General features: G+C 42.1%; 1 long non-coding RNA gene across 1 annotated transcript; it reads left to right on the top strand.

The window, feature by feature from the left end:
• Positions 1-32: 32 nt before the first annotated feature.
• Positions 33-26887, top strand: LOC145532091 (uncharacterized). Its single transcript, XR_014072983.1, has 5 exons — positions 33-250; positions 321-433; positions 22614-22763; positions 23630-24711; positions 26518-26887. It is a non-coding gene; the product is annotated as an uncharacterized LOC145532091 (long non-coding RNA).

Below are 26887 nucleotides of genomic sequence, written 5' to 3'. Positions count from 1 at the left end.
TTGAAAGGAAGTCACAGGAACCATCTTTACTTAGGGCAGGGAAGAAAGGGGAAAGGCAATTGCGGGCATCTTGACTGAGGGCATTGGCCCTGTCGATGATGCGTTCCTGGAAGGAGTAGTTTGTTCAATTTCTAGAGGTTTATTGATCAATGTGCTTGAAAGTGAAAGTGAAAGTCGCTCGGTTGTGTCCGACTCTTTGCGACCCCATGGACTATACAGTCCGTGGAATTCTCCAGGCCAGAATACTGAGGTGGGTACCCTTTCCCTTCTCTAGGGGATCTTCCCAACCCAAGGATCAAACCCGGTTTCCCGCATTGCAGGGGGATTCTTTACCAGCTGAGCTGTAAGGGAAGCCCAAGAATATTGGAGTGGGTAGCCTATCCCTTCTCCAGCGGATCTTCCCGACCCAGGAATCCGGTCTTCTGCAATGCAGGCAAGTTTTTCACCAAATGAGCTATCAGGGAAGCCTGGTGTGCTTGGTGGACAGGAAATGGCATAGGAAAAATGTTTTAAATGTTTAAAAACCTGAATGTCTACGTTAAAAAAAAAAAAAAAGTGGAGTGAAATTAACAAAAAGAATGTTAATATTTCAACATGTTGCATTCAGGTAGCTGTACACAACTGCCAGAATTGCAGGATTGTGCAAAAGACAAATGAGAGTTATTGTTCCATTCCATTATCTCCTTGAAAACATTCTGTGCACTCACAGCCTCCTGTAGATGCCTACACTGGGATTTGTTGTTTAGTAGCAAAGTCATGTCCAACTTTTGAGACCCCATGGACTGTAGCTCACCAGGCTCCTTTGTCCATGGGATTTCCCAGGAAAAAATACTGGAGTGGGTTGCCATTTCCTTCTCCAGGGGATCTTCCTGACCCAGGGATTGAACTCAAGTGGCAAGAGGATTCTTTCCCACTGTATGTTGGGATAGAACCCTATAAATTAGGAGTCCTGCAAAGAGTCGGACACGACTGAATGACTGACCTGAACTGAACACTTGTGAAAAATTTAAATAACACTATCTAATCACTGTCAGATACCTTGAGCTTACCACAAGTAAGCTGGCTGATGTAGTGACCTTTTGAAGGCAAATTTAAAGATTCAATTAGAAGTAAAACTAATTGTGAACTTTCCTTCATTTTCAGACAAATCTAACACAGCAACTGTAAATTTTACTTTTACTTCCAGCTTTGTACTTCGGTAATCAGTGTACAATTTTGATTTTCACATTTTTCTATGTAATATGGCTCATAAAAACCACTCTGCCAAAGTAGCATGGTAGAGTGATTAGAGAACACCTGGAATGCTCAAACCCCTTCATGAATATGCATGTACCCTTAACTTAAAAATTCCTTAATTCCTTTCCTCTCCTCTCCTCTCCATTTTAGAAATGGTCAACTCAAATATAATTGAATGAAATTAATTATCTGATTATGCAACCATTAAAAATGATTTTAAAAATAACAAAAGGAAATTCTGGATCATGCACAGCATTGTCATTTTTCATGTCTCTTTAGTCTCCTTTAACCTCTGTTTCTCTGTACACAGATGTTTGTACATCTTCTTTGTATTCTTGGCATTGATGTTTTGGGTTTTTTTTTGACCATGCTAGGTCTTCTTCGCTGCATGTGGACTTTCTCTAGTTGTGGAGATTGGGAGCTACTCTCTAGTTGCGATGTACAGGCTTCTCATTGCAGTGGCTTCTCTTGTTGCACAGCACAGGCTCTAAGCACGCTGGCTTCAGTAGCTGCAATTCGCTGGCTCTAGAGTGTAGGCTTAGTAGTTGTGGCCCAAGTGCTTAGTTGCTCCTCAGTGTGTGGAATCTTCCCAGACCAGAAATTGAACTGGTGTTCTCTACATTGCAAGATGGACTCTTAACCACTGGATCGCCAGGGAAGCCTGGCATTGACATTTCTGAAGAGTACAGGTCAGTTGTGTCCCTCAATCTGAGTTTGTCTGATGCTGCCACCCTGTTCTCAATGGCGTTGAACATTGCCGATCACTCCCTTCCTCTGGAAAGTCCTTGTCTCTGAGTTTCCCTGATAACACCTTCTCCCAGCTTTCCTCTTCCCTCTCTCAAGCATCTAAATCTCCTTTACAAACTCTTTCTCTTCAGTGGAACCTCTCTCAGGGTTCTTGAATCTCCTTCTCTTTCTCTCCTGTACAGATGACTCCCAAACCTCTAAGCCAGTCTTGCTCTGAGATTCAAGTTAACATATTCTCCAGCACCTTTATCTCAACCTCCAACACCTACCAAACAACCTGCTCTTGTTCCCTGAAAATTGGAGTTGTCTCTGGGTGGATATCAAACCAAAAGATACAACCAAGCCAAAAATCAGAAGGAAGGACTGATTACTGGCAGTGAGTTAGGAGAACACCTGGGGTCTTTTTCAAAGTAGTGTCTCCCTGAACAGCAAAATTAAGGAATTTTTAAGTTAAGGGTACATCCGTATTCATGAAGCAGTTTGAGCAGAGGAGAATTCAACATAGAATTGAGGAGAAGGTCCCAAGTTGCTTTTTTAAAAAAATATTTATTTATTTATTTGGGTGCCCCAGGTCTTAGTTGCAGCATGTGGGATCTAATTCCCTGCTCAGAGATGAAACCTGGGCCCCTTGCATTGGGAGCATGGAGTCTTAGCCACTGGATCACCAGGAAGTCCCCCAAATTTTCATTGATTGAAGTCATGAAGGTCAGTAAAAAGCAATATCTTCATCCATTAGTTTCCAATAGATCTGGTGGCTGAGTGCTGGGGCAGAGGGGTAAATTCTGCAAAATAGCTCAAGAAATTGCATTAGGCTAATTTTTAACATTGAAACAGAACTAAGAATCTTTACAACAGATTTATTATCTTTGTTATTGTTACTTTTCTTGACTGGTAATAATCATTGTTCCTGCATTCTTTTGTCCCCTTAAGATCATTAATTTCTGAGGCTTGTTCAAGGGTAAGCTTTCATCCAGACTTAGATCACAAAATGACTTAGGCCAAAAGTGGCTTCTCTTGTGTCAAGAAAGCCCTGCTTGGGTACTGCAACCCATTCCAGTGTTCTTGCCTGGAGAATCCCATGGACGGAGGGGCCTGGTGGGCTACAGTCTATGGAGTTGCAAAGAGTCGGATACGACTAAGCAACGAACACACACACACACACACACACACACACAAACACACACCGTATCTGCTTACACTCCCACACCTGAATCTCCTGTTTCAATGAATCAAACCATTTAGTTGCCAATGACAGAAAATTTTTCTCCTTTGTCAACATGTTTCATATCCATCAGTAATCAAAGCATCTTGCAGATTCTTTTTCTTAAAGATCTGTTGACTAGATCTTAATTCTCTCCATTCTCACTGCAACTTTCTCAGTACAGCTCACCTGTATGATGGTAGCATTAGTCGCTCAGTCGTGTCCTACTCTTTGTGATCCCATGGACTCTAGCCCACCAGACTCCTCTGTCCATGGAATTCTCCAGGCAAGAATACTAGAGTGGGTAGCCATTCCAGTCTCCAGGGGATTTTCCCAACCCAGGCATCGAACCCAGGTCTCCTGAATTGCAGGCAGGTTCTTTACCATCTGAGCCACAAGGGAAGTATCCACTACCTGTATGGCAAAAGTTTTCCATCTCCTGTGAAGCTTTTTCTTTTTGGCTGTACTGCACAGCACAAGTCCTAACCACAGGACTGCCAGGGAATTCTCCAGATTTTTGTTTTTCTTTTTTAAACAATATCTATTTATTTCTGGCTGTGCTGGGTCTTTGTTGCTGCTCATGGGTTTTCTCTAGTTGTGGCAAGCAGAGGATATTCTCTAGCTGTGGTGTGTAGGCTTCTCATTGCAGTGGCTTCTGTTGTTGCAGAGCACGGGCTCTAGCAAATAGGCTTAGTTGTGGCAAGTAGTTGTGGCACTTAGGCTCAGTAGTTGTGGCGCACAGGGCTTAGTTGCCCTGTGGCATGAAGGATCTTCCCCAACCAGGGATCAAACCTGTGTCCCTTGCATTGGCAGGCAGATCCTTAACCACTGGACCACCAGGGAAGGCCAGAGTTTTCTTTTTAAAAGCCCACTTTTTTCTTCTAATCACCTTACTCTCTTCCCCTCAGGCTAACACTCAAACTTCTTAACTAGACTTAGAGGATTCCTTACCTCCTGTTGGTGGTGGTGGTTTAGTCACTAAGTCACATCCAACTCATTGCAACTCCATGCACTGTAGCCCGCCAGCTCCTCTGTCCATGGGGTTTCCCAGCTATGAAGTGGGTTGCCAGTTCCTTCTCTAGGGGATCTTCTCGACTCGGGATTGAACTCAGGTCTCTTGCACTGCAGGCGGTCTCCTGCTTGGCAGGTGAATTCTTTTCTGACTCAGCCACCTGGGAAGTCTTACCTCCCATTACTATCCCCCAACCCTCCACCTATACACTATTTTCTTTTCCTTAAATATTCTATGCTTGCTCTCTCTTGTTCTTCAGTCTCCAAGTCCTGTCTGACTTTTTGTGACTCCATGGATACCACTCCTGCCTCTGAGCTCTTTATATCCATGCAGTTTCCTCCTTAGGAACACTCTTCTCTCTTTCTGTCTCTGTCATGCTTCTGAGTTCGGGAGGAGATGGGGGCAACAGAGGATGAGATGGTTGGATGGCATCACCAACTCAATGGACATGAGTTTGAGCAAACTCCAGGAGATAGTGAAGGACAGGCAAGCCTGGCATGCTGCAGTCCATGGGGTCACAAAGAGTCGGACATGACTTAGTGACTGAACAAAAGCAACAATGTTTCTGAGTTCAGCTTTAGGGAATTCTTTCAGGGAACCTTCTCTAACTTGTCAAGTGTGAGTTTGTTATCCCTCTAAGGAAAGCCCACATTCCTCCATTTACCCTCATGTTTCCCTCACTAGGCTATAAGTGCCTTGAAGGCGAGTACAATACTACCATGTCTATTTCATACTTTTGTCCAGACCCCCGCCTAATGACTCACATGTAAGTGCTCAAGAAAGTGCTGTTATATGCAGGAATGACTAAGTCTCTTCCCAGGTCTCCTCCATTCCCCTCCCTGCACCACCGTCTACTCAACCCTTACCTCCTCCAAGAAGTCTAAAACACATGACTTCTCTCTGACCTTTTATCAGTAAAACAACACTTGGAGCCTCTTATCACTGTCACTCTTTCCCTGAAAAACAAATTCGTTCGCTTATAAACTAACTCTTATTTATTGATATTCTCTAGTTGCAGTGTGTAGGTTTCTCATTGCAGTGGTGGAGCATGGGCTGGGCACGTGGGCTTCAGTAATTGTGGCACAGAAGCTTAGTTGTTCCAAGGCATGTGGGATCTCAGTTCCCAGACAAGAATCAAACCCGTGTCCCCTGCATTGGCTGCCGTATTCTTTTTATCTACTGCGCCACCAGGGAAGTTCAAGATTTATCTTTCTAATGGGAGCAATCTCCTGGAGCAAATTTCTGAAGCCTGGAATGACTTTCTTTGCCATATAGCATGGCTCCGGCCATCCTTTCTTAGCACTTTCAGTTGGTCAGTGCATAGGAAATGAAAACTAATCAAAGTCATCATCAAAACAAAATAGTTAATAATTGAGACCTTCAATCTACACAGGTAGCAAAATAATTTATTGCATTACAAAAGGGCCAAAAGAGAAAGTTGTTTTGCCATTGACTGTATAATGACTGGGTAAATTGATTTATGTCACAGTCTGATGAAACTCTTATATTTCATAGTTGATTTTTCTGCCATCCGCTAAGCTACTTCAGCCAACTCTCTTTCAGCAGAAAGTCTTTCAAAGTAGAATAATATTATTTGCAATGACCTTATCTCTCCCTGTCATTCTGAACCTTGATCTAATTGTTCTTCCTTCTGGGGATTTAGCTTTAAGCTAGAGCTCATCTTGCCCTGGAGAAAGAAAGGAAACCTTACTTCAAGGGTTAAGTAATTGATGAAATTCAAGGTATCTTACTGTTTTTCAGTCATGCAATGTTATAAAGCCATAATTAAGGAGTAAGTTGACAACCAAGAAAAGAATATCAGATAGATAATTTCCTGACTAGATTGGAAGATCCATAAAGTTGGAGGTGTGGGTTTTATTTTCCAATGAATACCCAGCACCAGACAATGTGTCACTCAGTACCTTTTTGGGAAGGTTATATAATGAACATAAACTTGGACCTTAAGATCTAAAAATCAATACTGGCACAACAATAGGCAAATGGTAAAGACTTTAAAAATACTGCTTGTTGGCCATTCCATGATACTAACAAAAATCATCTATTTTTGGCACCTTGAGCCTATGAAAGCTTAACAAATGACATGTGATTTCACGATGAAGTGGACAGATACGACTGACCTAAGGCCTAGAGCCATAGGCACCTAAATGTGCAGTCAGGAGATGACTTCAATCTTAACTGTCTTACTCATCAATTCTATGACTGTAGCCATTTACCTCTGTGACCTTAATTTTCCCATCTCTAAAAAGGGAACAATAAATGCTTTCCAGGACTATTAAAAAAAAAAACAAAACTGCTTGATAGATAATTGACTGGCTGACGGCCAACAATTCTAAATTCACTTTTCTCTCAAATTAATGGTTTGAGCAATACCAGTATAACCAAGCCAAGGTTCATGTGTGGAGCAAAAAGCCAAACTCTGAAAGTGAGTGTTTGCAGCAAATTAAGGGTTTATTTGCAACACACAATGCAAGGGAGTGGGAAATAAACCTCAGTTCCACTCCATCTTAGTCTCTGAGTTGGGAATGTTTTAAGGGGAAGAAGACAGAAATTTATATTAATCATACTCTTGTGACATTTTTGAGACATTTCTCAATTGTAGTTTCAGGAGTCAGGATGTCTCTGATTTAAGATTCTCTGGCCAGGTCATCCACAGCTTGGCAGTATACAAGCTCATTTTGCCCTGGAGAAACAACCTGAGTTTGTACAAAATGATTATGCCTATTATAGCAATTTTAGTACATTAATAATGATAGTGACAATAGCGAGTTTAGTCATCTGACTCTGGTTGATTAGGATCAGTTGCCACAGGACTGAGGTCAGAAGAGACAAGAAAGGGATTGAGGTCAGAGAAAATAAGCAAGGGAATAAAGTTGTGGATAGATTACTCATAGGCGTGGAAAGGGAACTTGTCTTTAGGGGGTCTTGGTCTTACCGGATATAATGAATGCTGTTGCATGTCAGCAGAAAACAAATGTAACTTGAAGAAACTGATGTGCTTCTGAATACTAAGGAAATAATTTGACCCTTACACATTTATTGGAATGTGAGGCCTCAAGGCTTCTTCTTCTTTTTTTTTCCCCCACACTGTGCAGTTTGTGGGATCTTAGTTACCTGACCAGGGATTGAAACTAGGTCCTTGGCGGTGAAAGCATTATGTCCTAACCACTGGACCCCAAGGAATTCCTGGTGAATGTGATGCCTCAGGTCTTATAAGGAACTACTTACAAGGCTTAGAAATCAGCAGATACAATATGGTAATGATTTGTATATGCTTAAATTCTGCCAAAGAATGATTAAAGGAAGTGAATAAGTATTTTACTTGGGAACTTCAGAAAACACATAGTATATTCTAATTACTATTGCTGCAACAATAAATTACCCTCAAACTTAGAGATGTAGGGGAGCAGAATTTGTCACTCCCAAACATGCCTCTGGCATATTAATTATTCTAAACAGTTTATTTTCTAGAAAACAGTAGACTTGGGAAAACTCTGAAAACCAAGTAGGAGTTACCTTTTTTAAAGAAATATTTAACTCGAGAAACTCTTATCAATGGAGAAGGCACTGACTTAAATCTGCACAACAACCTTACCCTCATTTGCTCTGCTTTTCCTGTAACTTTCCATAACTGACTCACCCCACCTCAACACTCTCTTTAGTCTTTAGCTGAGGGTGGTATTTAAGGTGAAAGTTTGGGCTGTTTTGGTGAATTACTGTTTTCCTGGGTTTCTCCCATGTATACATTATTACACTTTTATTTGATTTCTTCTTGTTATTCTGTCTCATGTCAGTTCAATTCTAGACCAGCCAGAAGAAAGAACCTAGAAAGGAAGAGGGAAATGTCTTCCTCCCCTACAGAGGCTTATTATCCCTTAGAGTTCCCGTGGGCCAGTTATCTGGCGTCTGCGAAGTTGCTTCAGTTGTGCCTGATTCTTTGTGACTCTGAGAACCATAGCTCGCCAGGCTCCTCTGTCCATGGGATTCTCCAGGCAAGAATACTAGAGTGAGTTGCAGTGGAGTGATTAGATGCAATCATGTCCATACTGGCCTCTCCACAGAGCTGTGTGTGTGTGTGTGTGTGTGTGTGTGTGTGTGTGTGTGTGCGCGTGTGTGTGCGCTCACAGCAGGGTGCCTGGATTCTTCCAAGCATGGGTAGTAAACTCTGTAAAGGACTAGGTAGTAAATATTTTAAACCTTGTGGGTCACCTCCAGGTTCTGCCATATATTCTTCTTTTTTAAAACTATATTTTAAGATTATAAGAACCAATCTTAGCTCAGTTTATACAAAAACTGCCTGCAGGGCTTCCTTGGTGGCTCAGTGATAAAGAATCCATTTGCCAATGCAGGAGATACAGGTTCGATCCCTGATCCAGGAAGATCCCACATGCTACAGAACAACTAAGCTTATGTTCTACCACTACTGAGCCTGTGCTCTAGAGCCTGGAAGCCACAGCTACTGAATCCCACACAGCTAGAGCCAGTATTCCACAATAAGAGAAGCCACCACAATGAGAAGCCCTTGCAGCGTGACTAGAGAGTAGCCCTCAAAGCGATAAAGACCTGGCACAGACATAAATAAATAAACAAACAAGATAGATAGATAGACAGATAGATAGGTATAGATACAAAGAATCCAGACAGATCTAACACCAAGAAAAATTTTAAAAAAAACAAAAAACTGCCTGCAGGCTGGATTTTGCCCATAAACCCCAATTTGCTGGTCCCTGCTCTAGATACAATCCAAGAGACCAAGATGGAAGCTGCCACCTCTTTAAAGGCCTAGCCTGTGAAGTTGCACAGTCCTTCCCACTGTATTCTATTAGTCACTTATGCCTTTATTTCATTGTGAGAGGGGAATTACACAAGGGTTTGAAGACTGCTGAAGGCAAGGATCATCTGAGGCCATCCTGAAGGCTGACCCAGAAAAATTTCTGAGGACGGGACTTCCCAGGTTATCTAGTAGTTAAGACTTCACTCTTGCCAATTCAGGGGGCACAAGTTCAATCTGTGGTCGGGGAGCTAAGATCTCACATGCTGCCATGGCATGGCCAAAAGATTAAAAAAAAAGTCTGAGGAGGACTTCCCTGGTGGTACAGTGGATAAGAACCCACCTGCCAATGAAAGAGACACAGGTTTGGTCCCTGGTCCGGGAAGATTCCACAGTGCCAGGAACAACTTAGCCCATGTGCCACAACTACTGAGCCCATGCTCTAGAGCCCATGACTGACAACCACTGAAGCCCATGTGTCTAGAACCTGTGTTCAAAACAAGAGAAGCCACTTCAATGAGAAGCCCGTGCACCACAACTAAAAAGTAGCCTCCACTTGCTGCAGCTAGAGAAAGTCCTTGTGCAACAATGAAGACCCAGCACAGCCAAAAATAAATAAATAAAGTCTGAGGTGCATACATTTGACCGAGTCTCCAAATGATTTTGTTATTATCTTTGACAATGACCTTCTGACATAAGGAGATAACATAATAGACCACACAGAATTGTGCTTACCATAAAATATAAAATAATCTGCTCCTTATTGCTTGGTATTCTTCTAAATTATTCCGGAAAAAGTCTAGAAAATAGCAAAAAATATAAATGACTAGATAGTGAATGGAAACTATAATTAAAAAAAAAATTTATTTGGCCACACTCCTCAGTATGTAGAATCTTAATTCTACAACCAGGGATAGAACCCGCAGCCCCTGCAGTGGAAGCACCAAGTCTTAGTAACTGGACCACCAGGGAAGTACTGAGACTATAATTTTCTACCTTCAAAAACCCCACAACTCCTAACAAAATTATTTTGAAATAGGAGGCATTAAATAAATGTTTGTTGAATTAAAAAGTATACATCTCTTTCCACAAAATAGCTCTTATTTTTTTAAAATTCTACCCAATTATTTGGTACTCTGCAAGTCAAATATTAAAGATTATTTAACTATTTTTCAGCCAGTTATACTGACTTTATACATATACAGTATGATTTTTTTCTAAGCAGAATGAAAATGTAGGAAAAAGCATGTCTTAAAAAAGTAAAAGTACATCATTGTCAAAATATAATGTCACTCATTATTTTTCTTTCTAAATATCCACTTGACTTTTTGACTCTTGAGAGTTCCTTGGACTGCAGGGAGATCAAACCAGTCAATCCTAAAGGAAATCAATCCTGAATATTCATTGGAGGGACTGATGCTGAAGCTGAAGCTCCACTACTTTGGCAACCTGATGGGAAGAACTGACTCATTTGAAAAGATCCTGATTCTGGGAAAGATTGAAGGCAGGAAGAGAAGGAGACAGAAGAGGATGAGATGGTTGGATAGTATCACCAACTCAATGGATGTGAGTTTGAGGAGGCTCCAGGAGTTGGTGATGGACACAGAAGCCTGGCAAGCTGCTGTCTATGAGGTAGCAAGGAGTTGGACATGACTGAGCGATTGAACTAAACTGAACTGACTTTTTGACAAATATTTTTGAGTGATGTTCTCAACAGTAGATCTCAGTGCCCAGACATGAGCAAGTATGCAGAGGTCTTGGTGGACCTCTTCAAGAACTGCTAGGGAACTTCCCTGGTGGTTCAGTGGTTAAGAATCCACCTTGCAATGCTGGGGGCATGGGTTCAATCCCTGGTTGGGGAACTGGAATCTCTTGTGCCACAGTGCAACTAAGCCAATGCACCACAACTACTGGGCCCACATGCTACAACTAGAGAATCTGTGTGCAATGAAAGATCCCACGTGACACAATGAAGATTCCTGAGTGCTGCAACTAACATCCAATGCAGCCTCAAAAATAAATAAGTATTAAAAAAAGAAGAACTAGTGGCTTTAGGTGGCTTTAGTAGTAACTTTTGAGTCTCCTAAGAGATAAGGTAAAACCACTTTCTTGCACACCATGATGGGTAAGTCACAGGTTCAACTACATCAAGCACCAAATAACTGACCTCCTTCCTCCCAATACCGTGACCTATAGGAATCCTGTGGGGTGGAATTCAGAGACTTGTGCAAAGTGTGTAGGTGTCCTCAAGCCTGCATTTCTCATTCTCAGCTGAAGGTAACATTCCCTACAACACCCAAAAGCGTATCAGTCATTGCTCTCTTCCAGTAAAAAATAAAATACACTCACATTCATGGATCACAAAGTTTTATTTTGAAACTGATGTCTACCCAAATTCGTATGCCCAATGGACACACAGGGTACCAAATGAACTGAACCATCAGAGTTCAGAGCAGAAAGAGGTTTAATGCAAGGGCTAAACAAGGAGTATAGACTGATTATGCTCAAAAGACCTGAACTCCCTGATTAGGGGAGTTTGGGGAGAAGAGTTTTTAAAGACAAAATTTAGGGTGTAACTTTCTTTTGATTGGTTGGTGGTGAGGAAACAAGGTAGATTCTCAGACTCCTTTGCTCATCTTGAAATTACCATCCTCCACTTTGGTGGGAGCCTTAGTTCCTGTAGAACTAAGATTACATCAGATTGTTCTGTATATCCATTGAGGAGAACCTAGGACTCTCCTTTTTTTTTCATTTCTTTTTTAAAAAATTATTTATTTTTTAATTGAAGGATAATTGCTATACCGAATTTTGTTGTTTTCTGTCAAACCTCAACATGGATCAGCCATAGGTATACATATATCCCCTCGCTTTTGAAGCTCCCTCCCATCTCCCTCCCCATCCCACCCCTCTAGGTTGATACAGAGCCCCTGTTTGAGTTTCTTAAGACATACAGCAAATTCCTGTTGGTCTATTTTACATACGGTAATGTAAGTTTCCATGTTACTCTTTCATACATCTCACCCTCTCCTACCCTCTGCCCATGTCCATATGTCTATTTCTTATGTCTGTTTCTCCATTGCTTCCCTGTAAATAAATTCTTTGGTACCATTTTTCTAGATTCCGTATACATGCATTAGAATATGATATTTATAATTCTCTTTCTGACTCACTTCACTCTGTGTAATAGGTTCTGGGTTCATCCACCTCATGAGAACTGACTCAGATGGGTTCCTTTTTATGGCTGAGTAATATTCCATTGTGTATATGTACCACAACTTCTTTATCCATTCATCTGTTGATGGACATGGCCTCTGCTTTTTTGATGCACTGTTTTTTCTTGACTACTTTTTCTTTGTTTTCATATTCCCTCACTACCCTAACTAGTAACTGTTTTAATCTGCTCTTTGGAACTCAGGGAAGATCTAGGAAGCTGAGGTGTTTTTCCTACAAATAAAAAATGGGGAACACAGAAAGGCTTTTGTACCTGGGAAGGTCCTGCAGGGCTCAACTTGGTTTCAAAAATCATGTCCCCCTAATGCTAAATTCTATTACCAAGCTTGTGATTAATCTCTTTATCTCAAACTTTATTCCCTTTCTTGTCCCTTCTGAACCTCAGCCCTGTGGCAACTGAAGACTAACCAGAGTCAGATGGCGATTTTATAACATTATTAATGTACTAAAATTGCTATAATAGGCAAGATCATTAACATACAAACTCAGGTTGTTTCTCCAGGGCATAGACACCCCTCCCCCCAACCCCTCCCTACGCCCACCACCCCCCGCACCCCCTCGCCATGGTCTGAGAGTTGTAAACTGGAAACATCCTGACTCCTAAAACTGTGATTAAAAAATGTCACAGAAACATCAAAAACAGTGATTAACCCCAGCCTTTTTGTTCTCCTTAAAAAAGAAGTCCCTAAATCAAAGACAAAGATGAAGCGGATCTGAGGTTTATCTCCCACTCTCTTGCTTGGCTCCCTGCAGTCAACGCTCTGCTTTCCTTCACCACAACCCTCGTCAGTAGATTGACTTTGCTGTGAGTTGAGCAAGTGGACCTGAGTTCAGTATGATAACCACATACGTTCCAGAAGTTCTCTGTGCTTATTTGCTCAGTTGTGTCTGACTCTTTGCGACCCCATAGACTGTAGCCCGCCAGGCTCCTCTGTCCATAGGGATTCTCCAGGCAAGAATGCTGGAGTGGGTTGCCATGCCCTTCTCCAGGGGGTCTTCCCAACCCAGAGATTGAACCCAGGTCTCCTGCATTGCAGGAGGATTCTTTACTGTCTGAGCCACCAAGGAAGCCCAAGGTGGTAATCATCACCTTATTAACCACTGGAAAGTTCTCTGGAGTTGTGTAAGTCTTCATTTTCCAGTCCTGGTAAGTGTATTTCTAAGTGCTACACACTGAGATCTTCCTAAGCATTATATAAACCTGAGAAGGTGTGAGGAAAAGAGTGAGGATTTGACTACATAGAAGCATGAAAGGCACCCTAAAAACATTGGAACAAAAAAAAATCAGACAAGGAGTTAATATCCATATTATGTAAAGAGGTGGCTCCATGGGACCTGTTCAGCAAGGATGTCCATGATTAGTTGTTAGACGTAGAAGCAAAGTTCTAAGGCAGTTGCATGAATGCGCATAGAAAATTGCAGTCAGTATGGCAGCCATCTCTGAGAAATATCTCTAGGAAGCAGGATAGAATGAGGGTGAGTAAAGACTGAATAATATCAATTTTACTTTATAAACGTCCATATTTTTTTAGATATTTGTTTACAACAAGCACAAATTACTTTTGTAATTCAATACAACTATAATTTGTTAATAATAACTAAGTTTGGTAGAGAATTCTTAAAGTATTAATGAAATGGATTTCCTCATTTAATCTTTATAACAATGCTGTGAGTAAGATATTATGATTGTGCCCTTTGTATATATGAGGAAACTGAGGCACAGAGAATGTAGGTAACTTGTGACGGAGCTCATAAGTAGATGACTAAAAATACGTTAAAATATATCAACTGCAAAGAATGCGATTCACTATCCTAAAAGGAACCAGAGTTACTATTCTCTGCCTTAGAGAATAATTTAAAAGTAAGTTTTAATTAAACAAAATTGAACTGGAGCACACTGAACTCATAAGTTATTTTTTAAAAGCATTATTAAAATGCTAAAGCAGATACAGTCCTGTACTGGCTATCTGTGACACAAATCCTTTGTGTGTTTTAGAAACGTCCTGGCATGTGCTATAAAACCCCCCATCAGAGTGCCTCATTGCTAACATGGTCTGTTTAAAAGACAAGAGAGGAAAAATCACTAACCAAGCATAAATGAGGAGAAGTGTATAATTACAAAGAGTAAATCCTCCAAATCAATTGATGTTGAAAATAAAAATGTAAACACATTCTTTTTATTGGGTTTATTATCCTAAATTAGTTCCCTCCTTTGTTGTGAGAGAAGCATGATGCTCAATTCGTGAGTCAGCGAATTGACTGCTGACTCCAAGAGTCAGCAATCCCACAGCTCCTGATGATACTGTTCTATAAAAAGGAGGTAATAAAACCCATCTTCCCCAAGGGCCTCAATGCAATGTGGGAAAAACACTCTCCCTTTGCTTTCAAAGCAGTTGTCATGGCTCCCACCCTGTTCTCTGAGAGAAGGTCTTACCTACTGTCCACTGCTAACATCCAGTTAAAATACCCATTATTGGGAAGTCCTTGGAGCAGACTGAAATCCACCACCTCCAAAGAAGACAGTGAGCCAGGCGTTCCTGAAGTTTCAAAGGGCAGAGCCAACCTCTCAGGTGAAATGGGAGGCTACCTATTAGGTCATATCTTTTGCCATGCTTTGTAGGTGAAGTTCCACCATTTGAAATACCTTTGAATCCTGTGGAGTTCCTCCTTCAGAATGAAAATACCCTCCCATCAACTCTCCATATGGGGCACATGGGCAGTCAGTTCCAAGTTGAATCATTGGGAATTATGCCCACAAGGCCCCTGGCCTGAGTCCAGAGGTGTGAAGGGCCTGCCCAGGAGAGAGACACAGACCATCTTGCCTTGGGTCACACTCGGATCCCACGGGCTCTAGACGTTCTAGGTCAGTGTGCCCCAACAGAAACAAGGTCAAGCTGACAAGCTACTTTCCAACCACATGGAAACCTCTAGCTTTGACTGGCTTCTCTCTGAAGTCACCTCCCTCCCCACCTGGGAACCACAGTTCCCCAGCAAATAATCATCAAGCAAAGCCGACTGTGACTAATGGCATCCTTCCCCTTCTAGTCTGAGGCCCTGGAGAAACACAGAGCTGGGCTTGGGCAGTGCGTAAATGCAGGCACAAGCTTTCCAGACAGGGCACTTGGTGACTTTTCCTTCCTCTGAACCGAAAGACTGGCTTTTTGTTTTTTCTTTTTTTTTTACAAGTCATCTATCAGTCTTTATTTATTATTATTATTTTTTGGCTGTGCTGGGTCTTCATTGCGATGTGTGGGCTTCTCATTGTGATGGCTTCTCTTCTTGAGGAGCATGGGCTCCAGGGCATGCAGCCTTCATTGGTTGCGACTTGTAGGCTCTAGTGCACTGCCTCAGTAGCTGTGGCACACGGACTTAGTTTCTCTGAGGCGTGTGGAATCCTTCTGGACCAGGAATTGAGCCTGTGTCCCCTGAATTGGCAGGCAGAATCTCAACCATTGGACCACAGGGAAATCCCGGTTTTTCCTTTTAAATTATATTGTCACTACAGACTTCCTAATCCTTTCTACAGAGAGTGAATCAATATTGTGCTCTGATTAAGGATCTTTAGGGGACTTCCCTGGTGGTCCAGAGACTAAGACTCTTTTCTCCCAATGCAGGGGGCCTGAGTTCAATCCCTGGTCTGGGAACTAGATCCCACATGCTGCAACTAGATTCTTGCATGCCGCAAGGAATATCAAAGATCCCACATGCAGCAACTAAGACTCGGCACAGCCAAATAAGTAAATAAAACTAGATTTTTTTTAAAAAAATGACCATTAAGTCCTCAACAAGCATGCCTTTCCCCCTCTGCAAAAGAACTCACTGTGTCCACATTCTTTCTCTGGGCACATAGCCTATCATCATCTAAGCTCCAGCACTGCCAAACTAAAGGCCATTCCCCCCAGTCTGGGTGGGAAGAGATTTTCATAATAGAAGAACATTAATACACATTTAATCTATAGAGTGCATGGGATTGGGGGGACAAGAAGGTGGGAACTAGCAGATTGCAGATGTTTAGATGTCTACTGTCCCATAGTCAAGCAGCCAGCTGAGAGGCAGACACACCCCACGTATCAGCCCTTTCAGAAAATCATCTCAGACATTAATATTAATAGCAGTTGAAAGCATTAGGACTTTGAGCTCTGAACAAAGGTTTACTCACCCAGCCACGTCACAAAAGGCAACAAGAGCCTGTTCAGATTGAAAAGTGATAAGATAAACTAATTGCCAGCCTTCTTCTAACAGTTGTCCCTAATGTTCCTCCCAGAAGCTTCTGAGTTTCTCTGCCTCTCTCTCTGGCTGACACCACTCACCTGTTTTACTTGACAAACAATCAATTAGACATAATATTTTTCATGTAAATTAACTGCTTCCTGCTGACTGGTCCTTCTTTTCCTCCTTCCTTCTGGATCTCCAGGGAAAAAAGATCCTCTTTTTTTTTTTTTTTGGCCTCAGGATCTTAGTTCTCCAACCAGGGATTGAACCCAGCCCCAGCAGTGAAAGGACCAAGTCGTAAGCATTTGTTTGCCAGGGAATCCTCCCAAAAAAGTTCTCACAAAGATGGAGTTGAATTAGAAAGAACTTCTTTCCCCCAGGTGACAATAGAAAGTCAAATAACTCAGTTTTCAAGGACTGCCATGGAAAATCACTCATGGAGCACAAGGGCTCCTTTGTAAATTCACCATCACGAACAGCACTCACCCCAAGGGGCTGGTCTTGCCTCACATTTCTCTGGTCAGTGAAGGCTCCTCCCTTTCATTTTATATATCTCTCCTCTTCCTCTCAGCTGCTAACTTGCTTCCTAATCCTATTAAACATCGAACCCCATCAAGATCCAGGCCACCAGCTCCTCTTTCCCTCCATTTAACAAGGAAGTTGCTGACAGTCCCTTGTCTGTCTTTGCCTGGTCCTCTCTCAGCAGGTTCATAAAATGTCAGCCTAGTGATTTTCCCTCTCTCCCCTCTCCCTTTCTCTGATCAGTTTGCTCCCTCTCGACTGGTCCTTTACATCTATATCTATGTATCCATTCTTTTGCCTGTAATATACATAATATACAGAATACATGTTGCAAACATTTTCTCCCAAGTTTGTCACTGGTCTTTGTTTATGATGTTTTTTGTTTGTTTGCTTGTGTATTGTTTTTAGCCAAGCGAAAGTTTATTTTTTAAAAAATAATCACATTTACAATCTTTTCTTTTATTGCATTTAGATTACAAGTTAGAAATACATTTCTCTACCCTCAAAATATGAAGGAATATTCACATTTTCTTCTGGAACTTGTATGCTTTTCTTTTTACATTTAGATATCCAGTCCATTTGGAATTTATTCTTGTATATAATGAAATGTGGATCCAATTTTATAATTTCCACACTACTATGTAGGCATCCTAACACGATTTATTAAAAAGATATTTTAATATCTTTGTATTAAAAAGATTTGAGAGACTTGAGATGCCCCCTTGTGTGTGTGTGTGTTCAGTGGCTCAGTGATATCTGACTCTTTGCAGCCCCATGGACTGTAGCCCTCCTCTGTCCATGGAATTTTCCAGGCAAGAGTACTGGAGCAGGTTGCCATTTCCTACTCTAGGGAATTTTCCCAACACAGGGATCAAACCCTTGTCTCTTGCATCTCCTGCATTGGCAGGCAGATTCTTTACCACTAGTGCCACTCCAGTATTCTTGCCTAGAGGATCCCGTGGACAGAGGAGCCTGGTGGGCTGCTGTCCATAGGGTCGCCCAGAGTCAGATACGACTGAAGCGACTTAGCATGCATGCATGCATTGGAGAAGGAAATGGCAACCCACTCCAGTGTTCTTGCCTGGAGAATCCCAGGGACAGAGGAACCTGGTGGGCTGCCGTCTATGGGGTCACACAGAGTCGGACACGACTGAAGTGACTTAGCAGCAGCAGCAGCAGTGCCACCTGGGAAGCCCAAGATGCTCCTTTATCATATTCTAAAATCTCCATGTGTACTTGAGCCTATTTACAGATTTTGTTTGCTTTATAAATGGGCTGAATATACAGACTATTCATGTGTCTGCCATAAAAGCAAAGCAAAACCCACCAACCTTCAGTCCTATATTCTTTTCTAGCTTTTGCCTTAGCACTCCCTCCCCTTCACAAACTTCTGAAAAGAATTTTCCATACTCTGTTTCCATTTTCTTACCATTCACTCCTCAGTTCCCTCCAAATCTGGCTTTCACCCTCATCATTCCATCAAAATATTTGAGCTTGAGTCATTGCCATGGTGCAAAATTCCATGGGGAGTTTTTCAAGCCTCATCTTATTTGACACTGTTGAACACTCTTTCTTTGAAGCACTCTCCTGATTGGCTTTCGGGCCTCAACCAGCTCCTGGTTTTCTTCCTTCTTCCCCAGCCAGTTTCTGGTCCAGTTTCTTTTGCAGGTTTTGTGCTACCCTATCTGGCCATTCAGAACTGGTGAATCACAAAAACTCACTTCTTACCCCTTTCTACATACTCTCTCTAGGTGGTCTCCTTCCTGCCTCAGCCCCAGTTCTAGCCAACCCACAGACACCTGTCTCCCCAGTTTTCACTTGTAAGTGGATCCAAACACATTTCTCCAACGCCCTTTATGACATTTCGACTTGGATATTTCAAAGACATATCAAAGTCATGGAGAAAGATCCATTTCATCTTACTCTTATCTTCAAATCTGGTGTATTTTCTCCCTATCTCACTGAGAAATATCAGCATCTGGCAGGTGAAGAAACCCAGGTGTCATCCTTGACATCCCTCTTCTTACATTCCAGATCTGAACCATTGCCAAGTCTCCCTAAAGACTTCTCCGATCTATTTCTCCCCACAGCAGGTCTTACTCTGGGTTATCCTTACCTCAGAGATGAATTCCTATCATAGCCACCAAACTGGTCTCCCTGCTTCTGACTCTTACCTCTGTCCCCTGTATTTCACTCTTCATTCAACAGTCAGAGAAATCTGTTTGAAATCGCTTCACTTGCTTTCCATTGCCCTTAATATAAGCCAAAACTGCAACACAGTTTGGCCCCTCTTTACCTCTCTTGTCTCCCCTTACATCACACTGCCTTCCTTTTGCTCCCTGAGTGCCACTGAGCAAGCTGACTTCCTGTGCCTCTCTTGTTTTCCTCTATTGAGGGGCCTCGCCTTTTCCAGGCCACCCCCTGCCTCCCTTCCCCAGCCCAGCTCCTTCCATGCTCTCCCGAACTGGAATCAATGTTCCCATTATATCCTTTCTGGGTACCATGCACCTCTTCTTGGAAATGTTTTAATCATAGTTAGCATTTTATGTTTACATGGGAGATTTATGTTTAATACCTGTAAGGACAGGACCACATCAGTCATTTGTTTCCAATTTATCCTTACGTGTACCTCTGGGCCTGACATGCAGTAAATAAATGAATGAACTTATACTCTAATTCTTTCAAAGACTTTATTTTCTACACTTTAAAATTTTAACTTGGAAATTTCCTGCTGGTTCAGTGGTTAAGGCTCAGTGCTTTCACTATGATCCCACAAGTTGCATGGCATGGCCGAAAACAAACAAACAACAACAACAACAAACTTTTAAATAAGATTTTGTTTTCCAAGATGTTTATATAAAACAAGGGATGGCAGCCAAGTGTGGAATCTGATATTATGGTTAGGATGTTGGGAATCAGAAAGCTTGAGTTCTAATTCCAATCTAACAAACTTCTGTGGTGAATTGGGAAAAAAAAAAAAAAAAATTTAAATACTGCATACTTCTCCAAAGCATGCAGAATATGGCTTCCTTGCTTTTATCTTCATTATGTTAATTGCTTTTATATTCCTCTCTCCTACTGGATTGTCAGATTCTTAATGGTATACCTTATGTTTTACTCATTTCTGTGTCTCCATGATGTCCATCACTTCAGAGCACATAGAAGATGCTCCATCACTGTTGAATAATTTAATTAATAAAATGTAACATAGGATGGCGGAGAAGGTAATGGCAACCCACTCCAGTACTCTTGCCTGGAAAATCCCATGGATGGAGGAGGAGCCTGGTAGGCTGCAGTCCATGGGGTCACGAAGAGTTGGACACAACTGAGCGACTTCACTTTCACTTTTCACTTTCATGCATTGGAGAAGGACATGCCAACCCACTCCAGTGTTCTTGCCTGGAGAATCCCAGGGATGGCAGAGCCTGGTGGGCTGCCGTCTATGGGGTCATACAGAGTCAGACACGACTGAAGCAACTTAGCAGCAGCAGCAGCAGCAACATAGGATGGCATAATTATTGCTAGTGCTGTGAAAATAATGCAGGACTAAAGATAGTTGAGGAAGAATCAAGGAAATTTCCATTGTAATTTAATCAGAAGTAAAATATAAGCAGAATTGCCCCCAATATGATAAGCTGTTGGAAAGGGATTTGAACAAGCAGAGCTGATATCAGGTCAAAGCATGGATATGTGTTCAAAAAATACATTAGAGGAAGCTTAAACAGGAAGTTGAGGAAGACAGAGGCATATGGAATTGACAGAACATCAATGTAGGTGAGAATCTCCAAGAGAGCAGTGAGTATGGACAATGTAGAATTAGCTTCAGTTATATATAACAGAAAATTTACTTAGAAGATTTTTCTTCGTGCAAATGAAGTCCAGAGGCACTGGTACAGTGCTGATATACTGGCTTTATGATTGCCTGGGACCAAAATTCCTTCTATCTTACCACTTTGCCATCTAAACATACAGGCTTCCCCCTCACTATCCAAAATAGTTGCTTGGGTACAAGCCATTGTCTCTGCATTCCAGCCGGGGAGAAACAGGAAGAGAGAAAGATAACAATGCTGAATCCTTTAAGGACACTTGTGTGCATGTGTGCTAAGCCACCACGTATTCCATTAGTCACATAGCCACATCTAGTTGCAAAGGAAGCTTGGAAATGTAATCTTGGAAATCTACATGTTCAGTTTAAAAGTTAGGGAAAAGAAATGAAGAGGGTCAAAAAATAGTCTCTGCCCCAGCATGTAATCAGAGGAACTAAAAGAGGAGTTTGTACTGCAGGGAATGAAATTATGAGAAACTTCACGGATTGAACGAATGTTCGCATTTCTGTTCCCTACACACTGACTGCCAAGTGTTATACAGCTGCACAAGTAGTGGCCAAATGAGTGATCATGGAGACTTACCTGGATTTCGGCACCCCAGTTAATCCCACACTGAAGCCTGATCAACACCCTCCTTCACTCTCATAGAAGCTCTTCCAGACCTTCACCAATCTTTTAACTGTTCTCCCACCTCTCTGACGTTTGTCAACCCAGAAGAAATGAAATGGGTACCTCAGTTTTCCACCCCCATATCTACAGCCTTATCTCTATCATTCACCCTCAAACACTTATCCTCTAGGTTTTTTGTTTGTTTTCCTTCTTTCTTTATTTTATGGTGCCCTTTCTTCTGGTCAAGATAACTCCTGCCCCTCAGGAACCTCTCTCTATATTGCAAAGATCTTGAGATGGAGAGGTTATCCTGGATTATCTTGGTGGAAATAATGTAATCACAAGGTCCTTATAAAGTGGAGGTAGGAGAGTCAGAGAGGAGACAGAAACAGAGGTGAGAGAGAGAAGACAGAGACAGGGAGAGAGATTTGAAGATGCTACTCTGCTGGCTTTGGAGATGGAAGAAGGGGTTACAAACCAAAAAATGCAGGCAGCTCCTTGAAGCTGAAAAAGGCAAAGAAAGAGATTCTTTCCTAGAACTTCCAGAAGGAATTCAGTCCTGCTGATCTGTTTTAGACTTTTGACATCCAAAACTGAAAGGTGCTAAGTTTCTGTTATCTTAAACCACTGAATTTGTGGTAATTTGTTAACAGCAGTTGATGCAAACCACTGTGGTTTTTTGTTTCAGAAACTAAACAGGACTTTTGGTAAAAGCAATTGGGGAAAAATTCTTTCTACAAATATTTACAGATTGAGATTGGATCAACATCACAAGAGTTTAAATGAAGCCCTGGACAGTGACTTCTGGCAGCAATACATGAAGATATGGAGAAGAACAATCTGAGATTACTGTTGGAAAACCAACTTTCCTTCTGCTTAGGTCACACCCACTCACATTGAGTATGACATAAATACACCACATTTGACATGTGAACTGGTTAAGCTTGTTGTGACAGGCCTAGACTGCATTTATGTAAATCAAAATAAGCTTTAAATTTGTCCAGGAGTTTATTGACATTTCTGACCCTAGGTGTATGATGAATACCAAGTTTCAATAGACTATTCAAATCTCCTGAGTAATACTGTGAAAATGGGTGTGCCTAAATGCTATAATTCCCTACAACTAAAAAATTGAATAATTTGCTTTTTCATAATCTGTGTTAGGGTATATGAATAACAAGATTGTATTGAGAAATGTCTGAATCACATCTTTCATTTGCTCTTCAGATTGACTTGCCATCCTGCTCCACCGTGCTCTATGCCCTGGGAGGCTGGCGTAACACAGACTGATTTCATAGGCTTCCTGGGCTTCCTTGCCTTCTGGCTTGGGAGTTGCAAATGAAACTTACAGCTAAAGGAAGTACGAAAGGTGAAGAGGTATTCTTCCAGCTTCCTCTGAAATAATCTAGTACTTATTTACAACAGATTTTTACTTCTTGATTCAGAGTCTGCTTCTGGGGAAATCCAACCTGAGACAGCATGGTATCAGGGAACTGTCCTCATCTTCAGGGTGGGCCCCGATAATTGTGCTTATACTACTCATAGCTAGCTGGACCCAAGCTGCACCCGTCAGATTCTCTCTCCTGGTAAACTGGTATTGGAGAAGAGAGGATGTTGGTCAATGTCTACAGGAGGCTGGGGTGCCTGCATGTGAACTCAGGAGTTTTGAAAAGTCATAGTTTATCAAGTGGATAGAAAAAGCAGAGAAAGGCAGAGTGTAGGGTGGCGTGGGAGGCCAGGAGAGACACAGAGAAGAAAATGCATCTGTGAATCAGAGAGGAGAGATGCTCTCTGTTCCAGGCTCCTTCCCTTCCTAAAGCCTTCCTTTATCCACATCCAGCTCCTGATCTGTGAATTATGCTGATACAGGTGTAATATAGGTATAAATTCCACTTTGTGTCTTAACTTAGCTCAGTAACTTCTTTTTTTTTCCTTCTTCTTTTGGCCGTATTGCTCAACATGCAGGATCTTAATTCCCTGACCAGGGATTGAACCCACATCCCCTGCCTAAATTGCTAGCACAGAATTTTAACCACTGGACTGCCAGGGAAGTCCCTAGCTCAAGTAACTTCTGTATACACTTATACATACTCAAGTAACTTCTATACATACTACAAAGAGTCAGTTAATCCAGAAATCTATATAAAATTACACCCACACTCTCAGTGAACCAGAAAGTTCTGCTCCACTACACAGCCTGTTAGAATTTTCAGAAAGCACAATGATTGTTAATCTCCCCACAGGTGAATGAACAAGTCTTCAGCTACCCTCCGGCATTCACAAAACCTGACCAGAAGACCTGGCTGCTACATAGAGCAAGATGTTTGTGGTCCAAAACAACCCAGAATGGAACAATTTATTCCCTAATTACTCTCACTGGAGCAGCACCAAACTACCCCAGATTTAGTGATATGTGGCAGGAGGAGGAAGTTGGAAGAGGTCAAACAAGCCTAAGCAGGAACAGACTGACACCAATTCTGCAAGTCCCCAGCTCCCGCCTGCTGCCTGCCAGGGTTCTGAATACTCAGCCTGTCTATCTGTACCACTGGGCTAGCTGTGTTTGGACGTCACAGACAGCCCTCCATATGATGCTCTTTTAGGGAAGCAGCAGTACTCTGTTCAAAATGTATCCTCTTTCTAGCAGCCTATCATAGTTCATAAAAGTCTCCTTATTGACTTGTGCTTTGGTTAAGATATTATTTCCAGGATATCACTGCTAAAGTATGGATATTCTGTAAAAGTACAGAAAAAAGACTGAAAATGTAGTCATTACTGATTGCGCTCTGCCATTCTGGGTAGACCATGGAGCAGCTCAGTGACCCCAGGCTTTGTGACCAAGATCCTCACTGCCGCTCCATCCCCCATCTACACAGATCTGTCCCACTGAGGTCCTGCTACCTCTCGGGAAATCTTGCATGGGCAGGGCCTAGCTCTATCTCCTCTTCTTCTCCCAATGAGAGAATGGAGTTGAATGTGGTCAGAGTGGGGAAACCCAACTGCATCCTCCACCTTATCCTGGAAAAAGAAAACCTCTTTTGGGAATTCCCCGGTGGTCTGATGGTTAAGACCCTACACTTCCACTGCAGGGCGCACAGGCTCAGTCCCTGGTGGGAGAACTAAGATACCATATGCTGTGCAGTGCAGCCAAAACAAAACAGAAATAAACAACAACAACAACAAAAACCTCTTTCTCTTTCCTCTCTGGGACAATCGATATAATGCCCCAGTGGACCACCTCTTCTAAACTAGAGTTGGAGACTGCGGAATGTCTTCAACCCCTATGTTACTGGTCAAAGGAACCTGGAAGCATGTCGCTGCTGTTCAGGTAGGGAGGCAGCAGGAAGATTTCTTTTCATACTTTTTGGTGATCAGGAAAGGGATTGCACAAAAGAAAAAAGCATTAAAGTGTTTTAAACTTGGTTGGAATTAGATTCATTCATTTGTTGAACAAGGATCTGTTAAGTGCTTACTCTAGGCATCGGGAATACAAGAAACAGGCTCCTGCTTTTGTGAAACATAGATACTAAAGGAGATGGATATCAATCAAACAGTCACTCCAAGGTAGTGTTTCCAACTATAGGTAATTTTGCCTTCCAGAGGACATCTGGGAATGTCTGGAGGCATTTTTGTCACAACTGGAGGAGCTGCTACTGGCATCCAGTGACTAGAGGCTAGGAATGCTGTTGAACATCCTCTAATACACGGAGCAACCTCTCCATAGTAAAGAATTCTCTGGCTCAAAACATGAGTTGAAGCAATGATGAGAAATCCAGTACTAAGGCAGTTGTTTTCAAAGTGTGGTCCCTGACAGGCAGCATCAGCATTACCTGAAAACTTGTTAGAAATGCAAATTCTTAAGCTCTACCCTAAATCTACTGAATCAGAAATTCTGGGGTAGAAGCCAGCATTATGTGCTTAAAGGAGCCCTTCCAAGGAGTCTGATGCACACTGAGAAACACTGAATTAAGGAATGAGAGAATCTATCATCACAAAATGAGGCAAATTTTGTGATGGAAATAGGAAAAGGTAAAGAACTCTGGACCAGAACAACTCAAAAAGTGGTTTACCCACTATTGGCAGCATTAGCATCATCAGAGAGCTTATTAGAAATACAAAGCCTTGGGTCTCAGCCTAGACCCACTGAATCATGGGGAGATATGTAGGGGCTAAATCAAGAAAATCACTGGAGGCCATTCTAAGTAACTAAGACTTTACATGAGGGAAATTGGGGATCTCTGAAAAATTCAAGTTCAGGCAATAGACATGGATATGTTGGAGAAAAAGATTAGAGGTGGGGAAGCCAGTCGGGAGGTTAATGTGGTGGCTCCATGCGCATGTGAACCAAGGCAGAGGCAGCCGGGATAGAATGAAGTACATGAGAGAAAGCCTCAGGAGGCAGAGTGCAGAGGAAGTGATGGCTGATTGAACTAGGGCATGGTGGTATGTCAGGAATTCTTTTGATTGCAAGTAACAAAAATTCTCAAGATAGAATGGCTTTACAAAAGGAGAGTTTATTCTTCTTTTATAACAAGTCTACACTGAAGCCATTGCTACCTTTGGTTTAGTGATTTAACAATACCAAGGTTGGTGTCCCTGTGATTCTCTTGGTCTTTCCTTAATACTTGTTACCTCATGGTCACAACATGGTTGCTGCCTATCCAGATATCTTGTCTGTGTTCAGGGACAGAAGGAAGAAATAAGAAAGACAGAGTTTATTCCTTTTAACAAAAAAGCAAAAGTTTTTGCAAAACTACTTGCAGATTTCTAGGTATTGGAGTGTTAGAAAGTGTTTATCATCAACATCTTCATAGCAGAGAAAGTTTGAGGGAATTGGTATTAGGCTCCGCAACCTATAGTATCTGTAAGGGAGAAAGTGAGGTAAGAGACAGTGGACCTCTGGGCCAGGCACCTGGTGGTCGTCAAGTGGTGTAAAACTGAGCCTTGTTCTCACCCAGTGACTCCAAGGACAAAGCTAGTGGCAAAAGCTGAGCCCTGCTAAAGCAAAGAGATAAGGTGCCCACTCCTGAGGCCAAAGAAGACTTTCCTGTCTGCACATGCACAGGAAGGCTTCTTGGCAGTCAAAAATGGAGGGGGCTCCCAGCACATAATAAGTGTGGACTTGTACCCATAGGTCACTACAGTGAGATCCGTCTTAGCAAAAAGTTACACATGCATCTTAGGGAGGATTCATGGACCAGTCGGGTGTGAAGAAAGAAACAATTGGAAACAAAGACCCAGAAGGACTGTGCTATGTAAGTGATTTACATCACCTCTGTACTATACCCTTCCCCACCCAGGAGGCCCACACTCTTCTCAGGATGTGTGTCTCTGCCTAGTGTCTGACTTACGGCACTCTTCCTCACCAGAGAGGAGGCCCATACCCTTTCTCTCTGGGTATGAATCTCTGACCTGCTTCTGAGCTGAATAAACTGTTTTCCTGTGTGCTCTCCCATACATTGTGCTGTCTCTAATAATAAACTTTGTACCTGTTTTTACAGCTT

The sequence above is a fragment of the Giraffa tippelskirchi genome, chromosome 13 (genome assembly GCF_054371585.1).
Source record: "Giraffa tippelskirchi isolate mGirTip1 chromosome 13, T2T-mGirTip1v1.2.pri, whole genome shotgun sequence".
Taxonomy (NCBI): domain Eukaryota; kingdom Metazoa; phylum Chordata; class Mammalia; order Artiodactyla; family Giraffidae; genus Giraffa; species Giraffa tippelskirchi.
This window is presented reverse-complemented; position numbering and strand designations above follow the sequence as displayed.